Source organism: Pseudophryne corroboree, unplaced genomic scaffold (genome assembly GCF_028390025.1).
Source record: "Pseudophryne corroboree isolate aPseCor3 unplaced genomic scaffold, aPseCor3.hap2 scaffold_2807, whole genome shotgun sequence".
Lineage (NCBI taxonomy): Eukaryota > Metazoa > Chordata > Amphibia > Anura > Myobatrachidae > Pseudophryne > Pseudophryne corroboree.
The window spans coordinates 2,893-23,647 of record NW_026969471.1 but is presented as its reverse complement, the minus strand read 5'-3'; the positions used below and the strand labels follow the sequence as shown (position 1 = coordinate 23,647).

The following is a 20,755-nucleotide window of genomic DNA, read 5'->3' as shown; positions in this document are numbered from 1 at the left end:
TTTTTGAAAAAAAGTGAAGCTGTTTACTGTGTTCTTTGCATTACCAAGTCCAGCAAGAAATGTGCTGGTACTATCCAGAGCTGTAAGTATGGATTATCATGCTATATTGCAGAAAATCAATTTGATGCAACTGCTTTACCAACAGTATGTTAATCTTTTCCATTGCTGTTTTGTTGGCTGACTGAAGGAAGATATGCCGTGCATTTGAACCAAAGCAGATGTGTGCTGACAACTTAAATGCACAATCGTGTTTGTGTTTTTTCTTTCATTCTTTCTTTCTTTCTTTCTTTCTTTCTTTCTTTCTTTCTTTCTTTCTTTCTTTCTTTCTTCCATCCTTTGTAATATCATATTAAATATTAAGGTAGCAGTTTATAATCAATGACTAATGACATAAAAAAAAGGAAAAAAAAAACATTATACAAAGCTGCTCCAGGTGAGGCTTGAACTCACAACCTCGGCATTGCTCAACAGATACTGTTTTATAAGTACCGCGCGCTGACCAATTGTGCCACTGGAGCACTTTGCAGCATTAATTGGTTATGCTAGATGTGGATTTTATTCAATACAATCAGTACAGTCATAAGAATTGAAAAAGAAAATAATTTTTGGTGATGAATGATGAGCAACAAAGGAACATGCATGCCAGATGGCACTTGAATAAGCTGTCCACAGTGATAGAAAAGGTTTAAAAAACAACAACAACAACAATGTTATCATAATTAATGTCATATTTTAGCTTCCGTGGTCATTTTTTACAAGTTAAACACTGCAAGACTGTTTTACAGTTGAAGCAAGGATAAAATATAAACTCTAGTGATGAGACACTTGCTGTAATGACTTCCAACTCATACGGGACTTAAACCCACAACCACTGGCTTAGGAGAACAGTGCCTTATCCATTATGCCAGTGGTGCTTACTGATGTCCTTATTTAAGACTGATAGGTTTTTAATAGTCATTTATTTTTGAGGAAAAAAGTGAAGCTGTTTACTGTGTTCTTTGCATTACCAAGTCCAGCATGAAATGTGCTGGTACTATCCAGAGCTGTCAGTATGGATTATCATGCTATATTGCAGAAAATCAATTTGATGCAACTGCTTTACCAACAGTATGTTAATCTTTTCCATTGCTGTTTTATTGGCTGACTGAAGGAAGATATGCAGTGCATTTGAACCAAAGCAGATGTGTGCTGACAACTTAAATGCACAATCATGTTTGTGTTTTTTCTTTCTTTCTTCCATCCTTTGTAATATCATATTAAATATTAAGGTAGCAGTTTATAATCAATGACTTATGACATAAGAAAAGGAAAAAAAACAGTATACAAAGATGCTCCAGGTGAGGCTTGAACTCACAACCTCGGCATTGCTCAACAGATACTGCCTTATAAGTACCGCGCGCTGACCAATTGCGCCACTGGAGCTCTCTGCAGCATTAATTGGTTATGCTAGATGTGGATTTTATTCAATACAATCAGTACAGTCATAAGAATTGAAAAAGAAAATCATTTTTGGTGATGAATGATGAGCAACAAAGGAACATGCATACCAGATGGCACTTGAATAAGCTGTCCACTGTGATAGAAAAGGTTTAAAAAACAACAACAACAATGTTATCATAATTAATGTCATATTTTAGCTTCTGTGGTCATTTTTTACTAGCTAAACACTGCAAGACTGTTTTGCAGTTGAAGCAAGGATAAAATATAAACTCTAGTGATGAGACACTTGCTGTAATGACTTCCAACTCAGACGGGACTTAAACCCACAACCACTGGCTTAGGAGAACAGTGCCTTATCCATTATGCCAGTGGTGCTTACTGATGTCCTTATTTAAGACTGATAGGGTTTTAATAGTCAATTATTTATTTTTGAAAAAAAATTGAAGCTGTTTACTGTGTTCTTTGCATTACCAAGTCCAGCAAGAAATGCGCTGGTACTATCCAGAGCTGTCAGTATGGATTATCATGCTATATTGCAGAAAATCAATTTGATGCAACTGCTTTACCAACAGTATGTTATTCTTTTCCATTGCTGTTTTGTTGGCTGACTGAAGGAAGATATGCAGTGCATTTGAACCAAAGCAGATGTGTGCTGACAACTTAAATGCACAATCATGTTTGTGTGTTTTCTTTCTTTCTTCCATCCTTTGTAATATCATATTAAATATTAAGGCTACAAGTTTATAATCAATGACTAATGACATAAGAAAAGGAAAAAAATCAGTATACAAAGATGCTCCAGGTGAGGCTTGAACTCACAACCTCGGCATTGCTCAACAGATACTGTCTTATAAGTACCGCACGCTTACCAATTGCGCCACTGGAGCGCTTCGCAACATTGACTGGTTATGCTAGATGTGGATTTTATTCAATGCAATCAGTCCAGTCATAAGAATTGAAAAAGAAAATCATTTTTGGTGATGAATGATGAGCAACAAAGGAACATGCATGCCAGATGGTACTTAAATAAGATGTCCACGGTGATAGAAAATGTTTAAAAAAAACAACAACAATGTTATCATAATAAATGTCATATTTTAGCTTCTGTGGTCATTTTTTGCAAGCTAAACACTGCAAGACTGTTTTACAGTCGAAGCAAGGATAAAATATCAATTCTAGTGATGAGACACTTGCTGTAATGACTTCCACCCCATATGGGACTTGGAACCCCTGGCTTAGGAGGGCAGTGACTTATCCATTATGCCAGTGGTGCTTACTGATGTTCTTATTTAAGACTGTTAGGTTTTTAATAGTCAATTATTTATTTTTGAGGAAAAAGTGAAGCTGTTGACTGTGTTCTTTGCATTACCAAGTCCAGCAAGAAATGTGCTGGTACTATCCAGAGCTGTCAGTATGGATTATCATGCTATATTGCAGAAAATCAATTTGATGCAACTGCTTTACCAACAGTATGTTAATCTTTTCCATTGCTGTTTTGTTGGCTGACTGAAGGAAGATATGCAGTGCATTTGAACCAAAGCAGATGTGTGCTGACAACTTAAATGCACAATCATGTTTGTGTGTTTTCTTTCTTTCTTCCATCCTTTGTAATATCATATTAAATATTAAGGTAGCAGTTTATAATCAATGACTAATGACATAAGTAAAGGAAAAAAAAAACAGTACACAAAGATGCTTTAAGTGAGGCTTGAACTCACAACCTTGGCATTGCTCAACAGATACTGTCTTATAAGTTTCGCGCGCTGATCAATTGCGCCACTGGAGCATTTTGCAGCATTAATTGGTTATGCTAGATGTGGATTTTATTCAATACAATCAGTACATTCATAAGAATTGAAAAAGAAAATCATTTTCAGTGATGAATGATGAGCAACAAAGGAACATGCATGCCAGATGGCACTTGAATAAGCTGTCCACGGTGATAGAAAAGGTTTAAAAAACAACAACAACAATGTTATCATAATAAATGTCATATTTTAGCTTATGTGGTCATTTTTTACAAGCTAAACACTGCAAGACTGTTTTACAGTTGAAGCAAAGATAAAATATCAACTCTAGTGATGAGACACTTGCTGTAATGACTTCCAACTCAGACGGGACTTAAACCCACAACCACTGGCTTAGGAGAACAGTGCCTTATCCATTATGCCAGTGGTGCTTACTGATGTCCTTATTTAAGACTGATAGGTTTTTAATAGTCAATTATTTATTTTTGAAAAAAAGTGAAGCTGTTTACTGTGTTCTTTGCATTACCAAGTACAGCAAGAAATGTGCTGGTAGTATCCAGAGCTGTCAGTATGGATTATCATGCTATATTGCAGAAAATCAATTTGATGCAACTGCTTTACCAACAGTATGTTAATCTTTTCCATTGCTGTTTTGTTGGCTGACTGAAGGAAGATATGCAGTGCATTTGAACCAAAGCAGATGTGTGCTGACAACTTAAATGCACAATCATGTTTGTGTGTTTTCTTTCTTTCTTCCATCCTTTGTAATATCATATTAAATATTAAGGTAGCAGTTTATAATCAATGACTAATGACATAAGAAAAGGAAAAAAAAACAGTGTACAAAGATGCTCCAGGTGAGGCTTGAACTCACAACCTCGGCATTGCTCAACAGATACTGTCTTATAAGTACCGCGCGCTGACCAATTGCGCCACTGGAGCTCTTTGCAGCATTAATTGGTTATGCTAGATGTGGATTTTATTCAATACAATCAGTACAGTCATAAGAATTGAAAAAGAAAATCATTTTTGGTGATGAATGATGAGCAACAAAGGAACATGCATGCCAGATGGCACTTGAATAAGCTGTCCACGGAGATAGAAAAGGTTTAAAAAACAACAACAACAACAATGTTATCATAATTAATGTCATATTTTAGCTTCTGTGGTCACTTTTTACAAGCTAAACACTGCAAGACTGTTTTACAGTTGAAGCAAGGATAAAATATCAACTCTACTGATGAGACACTTGCTGTAATGACTTCCAACTCAGACGGGACTTAAACCCACAACCACTGGCTTAGGAGAACAGTGCCTTATCCATTATGCCAGTGGTGCTTACTGATGTCCTTATTTAAGACTGATAGGTTTTTAATAGTCAATTATTTATTTTTGAAAAAAAGTGAAGCTGTTTACTGTGTTCTTTGCATTACCAAGTCCAGCAAGAAATGTGCTGGTACTATCCAGAGCTGTCAGTATGGATTATCATGCTATATTGCAGAAAATCAATTTGATGCAACTGCTTTACCAACAGTATGTTAATCTTTTCCATTGCTGTTTTGTTGGCTGACTGAAGGAAGATATGCAGTGCATTTGAACCAAAGCAGATGTGTGCTGACAACTTAAATGCACAATCATGTTTGTGTTTTTTCTTTCTTTCTTCCATCCTTTGTAATATCATATTAAATATTAAGGTAGCAGTTTATAATCAATGACTAATGAAATAAAAAAAGGAAAAAAAAAACATTATACAAAGCTGCTCCAAGTGAGGCTTGAACTCACAACCTCGGCAATGCTCAACAGATACTGTCTTATAAGTACCGCGCGCTGACCAATTTCGCCACTGGAGCACTTTGCAGCCTTAATTGGTTATGCTAGATGTGGATTTTATTCAATACAATCAGTACAGTCATAAGAATTGAAAAAGAAAATAATTTTTGGTGATGAATGATGAGCAACAAAGGAACATGCATGCCAGATAGCACTTGAATAAGCTGTCCACTGTGATAGAAAAGGTTTAAAAAACAACAACAACAATGTTATCCTAATTAATGTCATATTTTAGCTACTGTGGTCATTTTTTACAAGCTAAACAGTGCAAGACTGTTTTACAGTTGAAGCAAGGATAAAATATCAACTCTACTGATGAGACACTTGCTGTAATGACTTCCAACTCAGACGGGACTTAAACCCACAAACACTGGCTTAGGAGAACAGTGCCTTATCCATTATGCCAGTGGTGCTTACTGATGTCCTTATTTAAGACTGATAGGTTTTTAATAGTCAATTATTTATTTTTGAAAAAAAGTGAAGCTGTTTACTGTGTTCTTTGCATTACCAAGTCCAGCAAGAAATGTGCTGGTACTATCCAGAGCTGTCAGTATGGATTATCATGCTATATTGCAGAAAATCAATTTGATGCAACTGCTTTACCAACAGTATGTTAATCTTTTCCATTGCTGTTTTGTTGGCTGACTGAAGGAAGATATGCAGTGCATTTGAACCAAAGCAGATGTGTGCTGACAAATTAAATGCACAATCATGTTTGTGTTTTTTCTTTCTTTCTTCCATCCTTTGTAATATCATATTAAATATTAAGGTAGCAGTTTATAATCAATGACTAATGACATAAGAAAAGGAAAAAAAACAGTATACAAAAATGCTCCAGGTGAGGCTTGAACTCACAACCTCGGCATTGCTCAACAGATACTGTCTTATAAGTACCGTGCGCTGACCAATTGCGCCACTGGAGCGCTTTGCAACATTGATTTGTTATGCTAGATGTGGATTTTATTCAATGCAATCAGTACAGTCATAAGAATTGAAAAAGAAAATCATTTTTGGTGATGAATGATGAGCAACAAAGGAACATGCATGCCAGATGGTACTTAAATAAGATGTCCACGGTGATAGAAAATGTTTAAAAAAAACAACAACAATGTTATCATAATAAATGTCATATTTTAGCTTCTGTGGTCATTTTTTGCAAGCTAAACACTGCAAGACTGTTTTACAGTCGAAGCAAGGATAAAATATCAATTCTAGTGATGAGACACTTGCTGTAATGACTTCCACCCCATATGGAACTTGGACCCCTGTCTTAGGAGGGCAGTGACTTATCCATTATGCCAGTGGTGCTTACTGATGTTCTTATTTAAGACTGTTAGGTTTTTAATAGTCAATTATTTATTTTTGAGGAAAAAGTGAAGCTGTTTACTGTGTTCTTTGCATTACCAAGTCCAGCAAGAAATGTGCTGGTACTATCCAGAGCTGTCAGTATGGATTATCATGCTATATTGCAGAAAATCAATTTGATGCAACTGCTTTACCAACAGTATGTTAATCTTTTCCATTGCTGTTTTGTTGGCTGACTGAAGGAAGATATGCAGTGCATTTGAACCAAAGCAGATGTGTGCTGACAACTTAAATGCACAATCATGTTTGTGTTTTTTCTTTCTTTCTTCCATCCTTTGTAATATCATATTAAATATTAAGGTAGCAGTTTATAATCAATGACTAATGACATAAGTAAAGGAAAAAAAAAACAGTACACAAAGATGCTCCAGGTGAGGCTTGAACTCACAACCTCGGCTTTGCTCAACAGATCCTGTTTTATAAGTACTGCGCGCTGACCAATTGCGCCACTGGAGCTCTTTGCAGCATTAATTGGTTATGCTAGATGTGGATTTTATTCAATACAATCAGTACAGTCATAAGAATTGAAAAAGAAAATAATTTTTGGTGATGAATGATGAGCAACAAAGGAACATGCATGCCAGATGGCACTTGAATAAGCTGTCCACGGTGATAGAAAAGGTTTAAAAAACAACAACAACAACAACAATGTTATCATAATTAATGTCATATTTTAGCTTCTGTGGTCACTTTTTACAAGCTAAACACTGCAAGACTGTTTTACAGTTGAAGCAAGGATAAAATATCAACTCTACTGATGAGACACTTGCTGTAATGACTTCCAACTCAGACGGGACTTAAACCCACAACCACTGGCTTAGGAGAACAGTGCCTTATCCATTATGCCAGTGGTGCTTACTGATGTCCTTATTTAAGACTGATAGGTTTTTAATAGTCAATTATTTATTTTTTTTAAAAATATGAAGCTTTTTACTGTGTTCTTTGCATTACCAAGTCCAGCAAGAAATGTGCTGGTATTATCCAGAGCTGTCAGTATGGATTATCATGCTATATTGCAGAAAATCAATTTGATGCAACTGCTTTACCAACAGTATGTTAATCTTTTCCATTGCTGTTTTGTTGGCTGACTGAAGGAAGATATGCAGTGCATTTAAACCAAAGCAGATGTGTGCTGACAACTTAAATGCACTATCATGTTTGTGTTTTTTCTTTCTTTCTTCCATCCTTTGTAATATCATATTAAATATTAAGGTAGCAGTTTATAATCAATGACTAATGACATAAGAAAAGGAAAAAAACAGTATACAAAGAAGCTCCAGGTGAGGCTCGAACTCACAACCTCAGCATTGCTCAACAGATACTGTCTTATAAGTACCACGCGCTGACCAATTGCACCACTGGAGCACTTTGCAGCATTGTCTGGTTATGCTAGATGTGGATTTTATTTAATACAATCAGTACAGTCATAAGAATTGAAAAAAAAAATCAGTTTTGGTGATGAATGATGAGCAACAAAGGAACATGCATGCCAGATGGCACTTGAATAAGCTGTCCACTGTGATAGAAAAGGTTTAAAAAACAACAACAACAATTTTATCATAATTAATGTCATATTTTAGCTTCTGTGGTCACTTTTTACAAGCTAAACACTGCAATACTGTTTTACAGTTGAAGCAAGGATAAAATATCAACTCTAGTGATGAGACACTTGCTGTAATGACTTCCAACTCAGATGGGACTTAAACCCACAACCACTGGCTTAGGAGAACAGTGCCTTATCCATTATTCCAGTGGTGCTTACTGATGTCCTTATTTAAGACTGTTAGGTTTTTAATAGTCAATTATTTATTTTTTTAAAAAAGTGAAGCTGTTTACTGTGTTCTTTGCATTACCAAGTCCAGCAAGAAATGTGCTGGTACTATCCAGAGCTGTCAGTATGGATTATCTTGCTATATTGCAGAAAATCAATTTGATGCAACTGCTTTACCAACAGTATGTTATTCTTTTCCATTGCTGTTTTGTTGGCTGACTGAAGGAAGATATGCAGTGCATTTGAACCAAAGCAGATGTGTGCTGACAACTTAAATGCACAATCATGTTTGTGTTTTTTCTTTCTTTCTTCCATCCTTTGTAATATCATATTAAATATTAAGGTAGCAGTTTATAATCAATGACTAATGAAATAAAAAAAGGAAAAAAAAAACATTATACAAAGCTGCTCCAAGTGAGGCTTGAACTCACAACCTCGGCAATGCTCAACAGATACTGTCTTATAAGTACCGCGCGCTGACCAATTTCGCCACTAGAGCACTTTGCAGCCTTTATTGGTTATGCTAGATGTGGATTTTATTCAATACAATCAGTACAGTCATAAGAATTGAAAAAGAAAATAATTTTTGGTGATGAATGATGAGCAACAAAGGAACATGCATGCCAGATGGCACTTGAATAAGCTGTCCACTGTGATAGAAAAGGTTTAAAAAACAACAACAACAATGTTATCCTAATTAATGTCATATTTTAGCTACTGTGGTCATTTTTTACAAGCTAAACAGTGCAAGACTGTTTTACAGTTGAAGCAAGGATAAAATATCAACTCTACTGATGAGACACTTGCTGTAATGACTTCCAACTCAGACGGGACTTAAACCCACAAACACTGGCTTAGGAGAACAGTGCCTTATCCATTATGCCAGTGGTGCTTACTGATGTCCTTATTTAAGACTGATAGGTTTTTAATAGTCAATTATTTATTTTTGAAAAAAAGTGAAGCTGTTTACTGTGTTCTTTGCATTACCAAGTCCAGCAAGAAATGTGCTGGTACTATCCAGAGCTGTCAGTATGGATTATCATGCTATATTGCAGAAAATCAATTTGATGCAACTGCTTTACCAACAGTATGTTAATCTTTTCCATTGCTGTTTTGTTGGCTGACTGAAGGAAGATATGCAGTGCATTTGAACCAAAGCAGATGTGTGCTGACAAATTAAATGCACAATCATGTTTGTGTTTTTTCTTTCTTTCTTCCATCCTTTGTAATATCATATTAAATATTAAGGTAGCAGTTTATAATCAATGACTAATGACATAAGAAAAGGAAAAAAAACAGTATACAAAAATGCTCCAGGTGAGGCTTGAACTCACAACCTCGGCATTGCTCAACAGACACTGTCTTATAAGTACCGTGCGCTGACCAATTGCGCCACTGGAGCGCTTTGCAACATTGATTTGTTATGCTAGATGTGGATTTTATTCAATGCAATCAGTACAGTCATAAGAATTGAAAAAGAAAATCATTTTTGGTGATGAATGATGAGCAACAAAGGAACATGCATGCCAGATGGTACTTAAATAAGATGTCCACGGTGATAGAAAATGTTTAAAAAAAACAACAACAATGTTATCATAATAAATGTCATATTTTAGCTTCTGTGGTCATTTTTTGCAAGCTAAACACTGCAAGACTGTTTTACAGTCGAAGCAAGGATAAAATATCAATTCTAGTGATGAGACACTTGCTGTAATGACTTCCACCCCATATGGAACTTGGACCCCTGTCTTAGGAGGGCAGTGACTTATCCATTATGCCAGTGGTGCTTACTGATGTTCTTATTTAAGACTGTTAGGTTTTTAATAGTCAATTATTTATTTTTGAGGAAAAAGTGAAGCTGTTTACTGTGTTCTTTGCATTACCAAGTCCAGCAAGAAATGTGCTGGTACTATCCAGAGCTGTCAGTATGGATTATCATGCTATATTGCAGAAAATCAATTTGATGCAACTGCTTTACCAACAGTATGTTAATCTTTTCCATTGCTGTTTTGTTGGCTGACTGAAGGAAGATATGCAGTGCATTTGAACCAAAGCAGATGTGTGCTGACAACTTAAATGCACAATCATGTTTGTGTTTTTTCTTTCTTTCTTCCATCCTTTGTAATATCATATTAAATATTAAGGTAGCAGTTTATAATCAATGACTAATGACATAAGTAAAGGAAAAAAAAAACAGTACACAAAGATGCTCCAGGTGAGGCTTGAACTCACAACCTCGGCTTTGCTCAACAGATCCTGTTTTATAAGTACTGCGCGCTGACCAATTGCGCCACTGGAGCTCTTTGCAGCATTAATTGGTTATGCTAGATGTGGATTTTATTCAATACAATCAGTACAGTCATAAGAATTGAAAAAGAAAATAATTTTTGGTGATGAATGATGAGCAACAAAGGAACATGCATGCCAGATGGCACTTGAATAAGCTGTCCACGGTGATAGAAAAGGTTTAAAAAACAACAACAACAACAACAATGTTATCATAATTAATGTCATATTTTAGCTTCTGTGGTCACTTTTTACAAGCTAAACACTGCAAGACTGTTTTACAGTTGAAGCAAGGATAAAATATCAACTCTACTGATGAGACACTTGCTGTAATGACTTCCAACTCAGACGGGACTTAAACCCACAACCACTGGCTTAGGAGAACAGTGCCTTATCCATTATGCCAGTGGTGCTTACTGATGTCCTTATTTAAGACTGATAGGTTTTTAATAGTCAATTATTTATTTTTTTTTAAAAATATGAAGCTTTTTACTGTGTTCTTTGCATTACCAAGTCCAGCAAGAAATGTGCTGGTATTATCCAGAGCTGTCAGTATGGATTATCATGCTATATTGCAGAAAATCAATTTGATGCAACTGCTTTACCAACAGTATGTTAATCTTTTCCATTGCTGTTTTGTTGGCTGACTGAAGGAAGATATGCAGTGCATTTAAACCAAAGCAGATGCGTGCTGACAACTTAAATGCACTATCATGTTTGTGTTTTTTCTTTCTTTCTTCCATCCTTTGTAATATCATATTAAATATTAAGGTAGCAGTTTATAATCAATGACTAATGACATAAGAAAAGGAAAAAAACAGTATACAAAGAAGCTCCAGGTGAGGCTCGAACTCACAACCTCAGCATTGCTCAACAGATACTGTCTTATAAGTACCACGCGCTGACCAATTGCACCACTGGAGCACTTTGCAGCATTGTCTGGTTATGCTAGATGTGGATTTTATTTAATACAATCAGTACAGTCATAAGAATTGAAAAAAAAAATCAGTTTTGGTGATGAATGATGAGCAACAAAGGAACATGCATGCCAGATGGCACTTGAATAAGCTGTCCACTGTGATAGAAAAGGTTTAAAAAACAACAACAACAATTTTATCATAATTAATGTCATATTTTAGCTTCTGTGGTCACTTTTTACAAGCTAAACACTGCAATACTGTTTTACAGTTGAAGCAAGGATAAAATATCAACTCTAGTGATGAGACACTTGCTGTAATGACTTCCAACTCAGATGGGACTTAAACCCACAACCACTGGCTTAGGAGAACAGTGCCTTATCCATTATTCCAGTGGTGCTTACTGATGTCCTTATTTAAGACTGTTAGGTTTTTAATAGTCAATTATTTATTTTTTTAAAAAAGTGAAGCTGTTTACTGTGTTCTTTGCATTACCAAGTCCAGCAAGAAATGTGCTGGTACTATCCAGAGCTGTCAGTATGGATTATCTTGCTATATTGCAGAAAATCAATTTGATGCAACTGCTTTACCAACAGTATGTTATTCTTTTCCATTGCTGTTTTGTTGGCTGACTGAAGGAAGATATGCAGTGCATTTGAACCAAAGCAGATGTGTGCTGACAACTTAAATGCACAATCATGTTTGTGTGTTTTCTTTCTTTCTTCCATCCTTTGTAATATCATATTAAATATTAAGGCTACCAGTTTATAATCAATGACTAATGACATAAGAAAAGGAAAAAAAACAGTATACAAAGATTCTCCAGGTGAGGCTTGAACTCACAACCTTGGCATTGTTCAACAGATACTGTCTTATAAGTACCGCGCGCTGACCAATTGCGCCACTGGAGCGCTTTGCAACATTGGTTGGTTATGCTAGATGTGGATTTTATTCAATGCAATCAGTACAGTCATAAGAATTGAAAAAGAAAATCATTTTTGGTGATGAATGATGAGCAACAAAGGAACATGCATGCCAGATGGCACTTGAATAAGCTGTCCACTGTGATAGAAAAGGTTTAAAAAACAACAACAACAATTTTATCATAATTAATGTCATATTTTAGCTTCTGTGGTCACTTTTTACAATCTAAACACTGCAATACTGTTTTACAGTTGAAGCAAGGATAAAATATCAACTCTAGTGATGAGACACTTGCTGTAATGACTTCCAACTCAGAAGGGACTTAAACCCACAACCACTGGCTTAGGAGAGCAGTGCCTTATCCATTATTCCAGTGGTGCTTACTGATGTCCTTATTTAAGACTGTTAGGTTTTTAATAGTCAATTATTTATTTTTTTAAAAAAGTGAAGCTGTTTACTGTGTTCTTTGCATTACCAAGTCCAGCAAGAAATGTGCTGGTACTATCCAGAGCTGTCAGTATGGATTATCTTGCTATATTGCAGAAAATCAATTTGATGCAACTGCTTTACCAACAGTATGTTATTCTTTTCCATTGCTGTTTTGTTGGCTGACTGAAGGAAGATATGCAGTGCATTTGAACCAAAGCAGATGTGTGCTGACAACTTAAATGCACAATCATGTTTGTGTGTTTTCTTTCTTTCTTCCATCCTTTGTAATATCATGTTAAATATTAAGGCTACCAGTTTATAATCAATGACTAATGACATAAGAAAAGGAAAAAAAACAGTATACAAAGATTCTCCAGGTGAGGCTTGAACTCACAACCTTGGCATTGTTCAACAGATACTGTCTTATAAGTACCGCGCGCTGACCAATTGCGCCACTGGAGCGCTTTGCAACATTGGTTGGTTATGCTAGATGTGGATTTTATTCAATGCAATCAGTACAGTCATAAGAATTGAAAAAGAAAATCATTTTTGGTGATGAATGATGAGCAACAAAGGAACATGCATGCCAGATGGTACTTAAATAAGATGTCCACGGTGATAGAAAATGTTTAAAAAAAACAACAACAATGTTATCATAATAAATGTCATATTTTAGCTTCTGTGGTCATTTTTTGCAAGATAAACACTGCAAGACTGTTTTACAGTCGAAGCAAGGATAAAATATCAATTCTAGTGATGAGACACTTGCTGTAATGACTTCCACCCCATATGGAACTTGGACCCCTGTCTTAGGAGGGCAGTGACTTATCCATTATGCCAGTCTTATTTAAGACTGTTAGGTTTTTAATAGTCAATTATTTATTTTTGAGGAAAAAGTGAAGCTGTTTACTGTGTTCTTTGCATTACCAAGTCCAGCAAGAAATGTGCTGGTACTATCCAGAGCTGTCAGTATGGATTATCATGCTATATTGCAGAAAATCAATTTGATGCAACTGCTTTACCAACAGTATGTTAATCTTTTCCATTGCTGTTTTGTTGGCTGACTGAAGGAAGATATGCAGTGCATTTGAACCAAAGCAGATGTGTGCTGACAACTTAAATGCACAATCATGTTTGTGTTTTTTCTTTCTTTCTTCCATCCTTTGTAATATCATATTAAATATTAAGGTAGCAGTTTATAATCAATGACTAATGACATAAGTAAAGGAAAAAAAAAACAGTACACAAAGATGCTCCAAGTGAGGCTTGAACTCACAACCTTGGCATTGCTCAACAGATACTGTCTTATAAGTTTTGCGCGCTGACCAATTGCGCCACTGGAGCATTTTGCAGCATTAATTGGTTATGCTAGATGTGGATTTTATTCAATACAATCAGTACATTCATAAGAATTGAAAAAGAAAATCATTTTCAGTGATGAATGATGAGCAACAAAGGAACATGCATGCCAGATGGCACTTGAATAAGCTGTCCACGGTGATAGAAAAGGTTTAAAAAACAACAACAACAATGTTATCATAATAAATGTCATATTTTAGCTTATGTGGTCATTTTTTACAAGCTAAACACTGCAAGACTGTTTTACAGTTGAAGCAAAGATAAAATATCAACTCTAGTGATGAGACACTTGCTGTAATGACTTCCAACTCAGACGGGACTTAAACCCACAAACACTGGCTTAGGAGAACAGTGCCTTATCCATTATGCCAGTGGTGCTTACTGATGTCCTTATTTAAGACTGATAGGTTTTTAATAGTCAATTATTTATTTTTGAAAAAAAGTGAAGCTGTTTACTGTGTTCTTTGCATTACCAAGTCCAGCAAGAAATGTGCTGGTACTATCCAGAGCTGTCAGTATGGATTATCATGCTATATTGCAGAAAATCAATTTGATGCAACTGCTTTACCAACAGTATGTTAATCTTTTCCATTGCTGTTTTGTTGGCTGACTGAAGGAAGATATGCAGTGCATTTGAACCAAAGCAGATGTGTGCTGACAACTTAAATGCTCAATCATGCTTGTGTGTTTTCTTTCTTTCTTCCATCCTTTGTAATATCATATTAAATATTAAGGTAGCAGTTTATAATCAATGACTAATGACATAAGAAAAGGAAAAAAACCAGTAAAACCTCCAGGTGAGACTTGAACTCACAACCTCGGCATTGCTCAACAGATACTGTCTTATAAGTACCGTGCGCTGACCAATTGCGCCACTGGAGCTCTTTGCAGCATTAATTGGTTATGCTAGATGTGGATTTTATTCAATACAATCAGTACAGTCATAAGAATTGAAAAAGAAAATCATTTTTGGTGATGAATGATGAGCAACAAAGGAACATGCATGCCAGATGGCACTTGAATAAGCTGTCCACGGTGATAGAAAAGGTTTAAAAAACAACAACAACAACAACAACAATGTTATCATAATTAATGTCATATTTTAGCTTCTGTGGTCACTTTTTACAAGCTAAACACTGCAAGACTGTTTTACAGTTGAAGCAAGGATAAAATATCAACTCTACTGATGAGACACTTGCTGTAATGACTTCCAACTCAGACGGGACTTAAACCCACAACCACTGGCTTAGGAGAACAGTGCCTTATCCATTATGCCAGTGGTGCTTACTGATGTCCTTATTTAAGACTGTTAGGTTTTTAATAGTCAATTATTTATTTTTGAAAAAAATTTAAGCTGTTTACTGTGTTCTTTGCATTACCAAGTCCAGCAAGAAATGTGCTGGTACTATCCAGAGCTGTCAGTATGGATTATCATGCTATATTGCAGAAAATCAATTTGATGCTACTGCTTTACCAACAGCATGTTAATCTTTTCCATTGCTGTTTTGTTTGCTGACTGAAGGAAGATATGCAGTGCATTTGAACCAAAGCAGATGTGTGCTGACAACTTAAATGCACAATCATGTTTGCGTTTTTTCTTTCTTTCTTCCATCCTTTGTAATATCATATTAAATATTAAGGTAGCAGTTTATAATCAATGACTAATGACATAAGAAAAGGAAAAAAAACAGTATACAAAGATGCTCCAGGTGAGGCTTGAACTCACAACCTCGGCATTGCTCAACAGATACTGTCTTATAAGTACCGCGCGCTGACCAATTGCGCCACTGGAGCACTTTGCAGCATTAAGTGGTAATGCTAGATGTGGATTTTATTCAATACAATCAGTACAGTCATAAGAATTGAAAAAGAAAATCATTTTTGGTGATGAATGATGAGCAACAAAGGAACATGCATGCCAGATGGCACTTGAATAAGCTGTCCACAGTGATAGAAAAGGTTTAAAAAACAACAACAACAATGTTATCATAATTAATGTCATATTTTAGCTTCTGTGGTCACTTTTTACAAGCTAAACACTGCAAGACTGTTTTACAGTTGAAGCAAGGATAAAATATCAACTCTACTGATGAGACACTTGCTATAATGACTTCCAACTCAGACGGGACTTAAACCCACAACCACTGGCTTAGGAGAACAGTGCCTTATCCATTATGCCAGTGGTGCTTACTGATGTCCTTATTTAAGACTGATAGGTTTTTAATAGTCAATTATTTATTTTTTGAAAAAATATGAAGCTGTTTACTGTGTTCTTTGCATTACCAAGTCCAGCAAGAAATGTGCTGGTATTATCCAGAGCTGTCAGTATGGATTATCATGCTATATTGCAGAAAATCAATTTGATGCAACTGCTTTACCAACAGTATGTTAATCTTTTCCATTGCTGTTTTGTTGGCTGACTGAAGGAAGATATGCAGTGCATTTAAACCAAAGCAGATGTGTGCTGACAACTTAAATGCACTATCATGTTTGTGTTTTTTCTTTCTTTCTTCCATCCTTTGTAATATCATATTAAATATTAAGGTAGCAGTTTATAATCAATGACTAATGACATAAGAAAAGGAAAAAAACAGTATACAAAGAAGCTCCAGGTGAGGCTCGAACTCACAACCTCAGCATTGCTCAACAGATACTGTCTTATAAGTACCACGCGCTGACCAATTGCGCCACTGGAGCACTTTGCAGCATTGTCTGGTTATGCTAGATGTGGATTTTATTTAATACAATCAGTACAGTCATAAGAATTGAAAAAAAAAATCAGTTTTGGTGATGAATGATGAGCAACAAAGGAACATGCATGCCAGATGGCACTTGAATAAGCTGTCCACTGTGATAGAAAAGGTTTAAAAAACAACAACAACAATTTTATCATAATTAATGTCATATTTTAGCTTCTGTGGTCACTTTTTACAAGCTAAACACTGCAATACTGTTTTACAGTTGAAGCAAGGATAAAATATCAACTCTAGTGATGAGACACTTGCTGTAATGACTTCCAACTCAGATGGGACTTAAACCCACAACCACTGGCTTAGGAGAACAGTGCCTTATCCATTATTCCAGTGGTGCTTACTGATGTCCTTATTTAAGACTGTTAGGTTTTTAATAGTCAATTATTTATTTTTTTAAAAAAGTGAAGCTGTTTACTGTGTTCTTTGCATTACCAAGTCCAGCAAGAAATGTGCTGGTACTATCCAGAGCTGTCAGTATGGATTATCTTGCTATATTGCAGAAAATCAATTTGATGCAACTGCTTTACCAACAGTATGTTATTCTTTTCCATTGCTGTTTTGTTGGCTGACTGAAGGAAGATATGCAGTGCATTTGAACCAAAGCAGATGTGTGCTGACAACTTAAATGCACAATCATGTTTGTGTGTTTTCTTTCTTTCTTCCATCCTTTGTAATATCATATTAAATATTAAGGCTACCAGTTTATAATCAATGACTAATGACATAAGAAAAGGAAAAAAAACAGTATACAAAGATTCTCCAGGTGAGGCTTGAACTCACAACCTTGGCATTGTTCAACAGATACTGTCTTATAAGTACCGCGCGCTGACCAATTGCGCCACTGGAGCGCTTTGCAACATTGGTTGGTTATGCTAGATGTGGATTTTATTCAATGCAATCAGTACAGTCATAAGAATTGAAAAAGAAAATCATTTTTGGTGATGAATGATGAGCAACAAAGGAACATGCATGCCAGATGGCACTTGAATAAGCTGTCCACTGTGATAGAAAAGGTTTAAAAAACAACAACAACAATTTTATCATAATTAATGTCATATTTTAGCTTCTGTGGTCACTTTTTACAAGCTAAACACTGCAATACTGTTTTACAGTTGAAGCAAGGATAAAATATCAACTCTAGTGATGAGACACTTGCTGTAATGACTTCCAACTCAGAAGGGACTTAAACCCACAACCACTGGCTTAGGAGAGCAGTGCCTTATCCATTATTCCAGTGGTGCTTACTGATGTCCTTATTTAAGACTGTTAGGTTTTTAATAGTCAATTATTTATTTATTTTAAAAAGTGAAGCTGTTTACTGTGTTCTTTGCATTACCAAGTCCAGCAAGAAATGTGCTGGTACTATCCAGAGCTGTCAGTATGGATTATCTTGCTATATTGCAGAAAATCAATTTGATGCAACTGCTTTACCAACAGTATGTTATTCTTTTCCATTGCTGTTTTGTTGGCTGACTGAAGGAAGATATGCAGTGCATTTGAACCAAAGCAGATGTGTGCTGACAACTTAAATGCACAATCATGTTTGTGTGTTTTCTTTCTTTCTTCCATCCTTTGTAATATCATGTTAAATATTAAGGCTACCAGTTTATAATCAATGACTAATGACATAAGAAAAGGAAAAAAAACAGTATACAAAGATTCTCCAGGTGAGGCTTGAACTCACAACCTTGGCATTGTTCAACAGATACTGTCTTATAAGTACCGCGCGCTGACCAATTGCGCCACTGGAGCGCTTTGCAACATTGGTTGGTTATGCTAGATGTGGATTTTATTCAATGCAATCAGTACAGTCATAAGAATTGAAAAAGAAAATCATTTTTGGTGATGAATGATGAGCAACAAAGGAACATGCATGCCAGATGGTACTTAAATAAGATGTCCACGGTGATAGAAAATGTTTAAAAAAAACAACAACAATGTTATCATAATAAATGTCATATTTTAGCTTCTGTGGTCATTTTTTGCAAGATAAACACTGCAAGACTGTTTTACAGTCGAAGCAAGGATAAAATATCAATTCTAGTGATGAGACACTTGCTGTAATGACTTCCACCCCATATGGAACTTGGACCCCTGTCTTAGGAGGGCAGTGACTTATCCATTATGCCAGTCTTATTTAAGACTGTTAGGTTTTTAATAGTCAATTATTTATTTTTGAGGAAAAAGTGAAGCTGTTTACTGTGTTCTTTGCATTACCAAGTCCAGCAAGAAATGTGCTGGTACTATCCAGAGCTGTCAGTATGGATTATCATGCTATATTGCAGAAAATCAATTTGATGCAACTGCTTTACCAACAGTATGTTAATCTTTTCCATTGCTGTTTTGTTGGCTGACTGAAGGAAGATATGCAGTGCATTTGAACCAAAGCAGATGTGTGCTGACAACTTAAATGCACAATCATGTTTGTGTTTTTTCTTTCTTTCTTCCATCCTTTGTAATATCATATTAAATATTAAGGTAGCAGTTTATAATCAATGACTAATGACATAAGTAAAGGAAAAAAAAAACGGTACACAAAGATGCTCCAAGTGAGGCTTGAACTCACAACCTTGGCATTGCTCAACAGATACTGTCTTATAAGTTTTGCGCGCTGACCAATTGCGCCACTGGAGCATTTTGCAGCATTAATTGGTTATGCTAGATGTGGATTTTATTCAATACAATCAGTACATTCATAAGAATTGAAAAAGAAAATCATTTTCAGTGATGAATGATGAGCAACAAAGGAACATGCATGCCAGATGGCACTTGAATAAGCTGTCCACGGTGATAGAAAAGGTTTAAAAAACAACAACAACAATGTTATCATAATAAATGTCATATTTTAGCTTATGTGGTCATTTTTTACAAGCTAAACACTGCAAGACTGTTTTACAGTTGAAGCAAAGATAAAATATCAACTCTAGTGATGAGACACTTGCTGTAATGACTTCCAACTCAGACGGGACTTAAACCCACAAACACTGGCTTAGGAGAACAGTGCCTTATCCATTATGCCAGTGGTGCTTACTGATGTCCTTATTTAAGACTGATAGGTTTTTAATAGTCAATTATTTATTTTTGAAAAAAAGTGAAGCTGTTTACTGTGTTCTTTGCATTACCAAGTCCAGCAAGAAATGTGCTGGTACTATCCAGAGCTGTCAGTATGGATTATCATGCTATATTGCAGAAAATCAATTTGATGCAACTGCTTTACCAACAGTATGTTAATCTTTTCCATTGCTGTTTTGTTGGCTGACTGAAGGAAGATATGCAGTGCATTTGAACCAAAGCAGATGTGTGCTGACAACTTAAATGCTCAATCATGCTTGTGTGTTTTCTTTCTTTCTTCCATCCTTTGTAATATCATATTAAATATTAAGGTAGCAGTTTATAATCAATGACTAATGACATAAGAAAAGGAAAAAAACCAGTAAAACCTCCAGGTGAGGCTTGAACTCACAACCTCGGCATTGCTCAACAGATACTGTCTTATAAGTACCGTGCGCTGACCAATTGCGCCACTGGAGCTCTTTGCAGCATTAATTGGTTATGCTAGATGTGGATTTTATTCAATACAATCAGTACAGTCATAAGAATTGAAAAAGAAAATCATTTTTGGTGATGAATGATGAGCAACAAAGGAACATGCATGCCAGATGGCACTTGAATAAGCTGTCCACGGTGATAGAAAAGGTTTAAAAAACAACAACAACAACAACAACAATGTTATCATAATTAATGTCATATTTTAGCTTCTGTGGTCACTTTTTACAAGCTAAACACTGCAAGACTGTTTTACAGTTGAAGCAAGGATAAAATATCAACTCTACTGATGAGACACTTGCTGTAATGACTTCCAACTCAGACGGGACTTAAACCCACAACCACTGGCTTAGGAGAACAGTGCCTTATCCATTATGCCAGTGGTGC

General features: G+C 35.7%; 8 non-coding genes across 8 annotated transcripts; all 8 read right to left on the bottom strand.

Annotated features, from left to right (window-relative positions):
* Window positions 1–425: 425 nt before the first annotated feature.
* Window positions 426–518, bottom strand: TRNAI-UAU (transfer RNA isoleucine (anticodon UAU)). The gene is given in 2 exon segments: window positions 426–461; window positions 481–518. It is a non-coding gene; the product is annotated as a tRNA-Ile (tRNA).
* Window positions 519–1,329: 811 nt separating this feature from the next.
* On the bottom strand, window positions 1,330–1,422 carry TRNAI-UAU (transfer RNA isoleucine (anticodon UAU)). Its single transcript is given in 2 exon segments — window positions 1,330–1,365; window positions 1,385–1,422. It is a non-coding gene; the product is annotated as a tRNA-Ile (tRNA).
* Window positions 1,423–2,234: 812 nt separating this feature from the next.
* TRNAI-UAU (transfer RNA isoleucine (anticodon UAU)) lies at window positions 2,235–2,327 on the bottom strand. Its single transcript is given in 2 exon segments — window positions 2,235–2,270; window positions 2,290–2,327. It is a non-coding gene; the product is annotated as a tRNA-Ile (tRNA).
* Window positions 2,328–4,037: 1,710 nt separating this feature from the next.
* TRNAI-UAU (transfer RNA isoleucine (anticodon UAU)) lies at window positions 4,038–4,130 on the bottom strand. The gene is given in 2 exon segments: window positions 4,038–4,073; window positions 4,093–4,130. It is a non-coding gene; the product is annotated as a tRNA-Ile (tRNA).
* A 1,718-nt stretch (window positions 4,131–5,848) lies between these two features.
* TRNAI-UAU (transfer RNA isoleucine (anticodon UAU)) lies at window positions 5,849–5,941 on the bottom strand. The gene is given in 2 exon segments: window positions 5,849–5,884; window positions 5,904–5,941. It is a non-coding gene; the product is annotated as a tRNA-Ile (tRNA).
* Window positions 5,942–9,463: 3,522 nt separating this feature from the next.
* On the bottom strand, window positions 9,464–9,556 carry TRNAI-UAU (transfer RNA isoleucine (anticodon UAU)). The gene is given in 2 exon segments: window positions 9,464–9,499; window positions 9,519–9,556. It is a non-coding gene; the product is annotated as a tRNA-Ile (tRNA).
* A 6,214-nt stretch (window positions 9,557–15,770) lies between these two features.
* TRNAI-UAU (transfer RNA isoleucine (anticodon UAU)) lies at window positions 15,771–15,863 on the bottom strand. The gene is given in 2 exon segments: window positions 15,771–15,806; window positions 15,826–15,863. It is a non-coding gene; the product is annotated as a tRNA-Ile (tRNA).
* Window positions 15,864–16,673: 810 nt separating this feature from the next.
* On the bottom strand, window positions 16,674–16,766 carry TRNAI-UAU (transfer RNA isoleucine (anticodon UAU)). Its single transcript is given in 2 exon segments — window positions 16,674–16,709; window positions 16,729–16,766. It is a non-coding gene; the product is annotated as a tRNA-Ile (tRNA).
* Window positions 16,767–20,755: the final 3,989 nt, after the last annotated feature.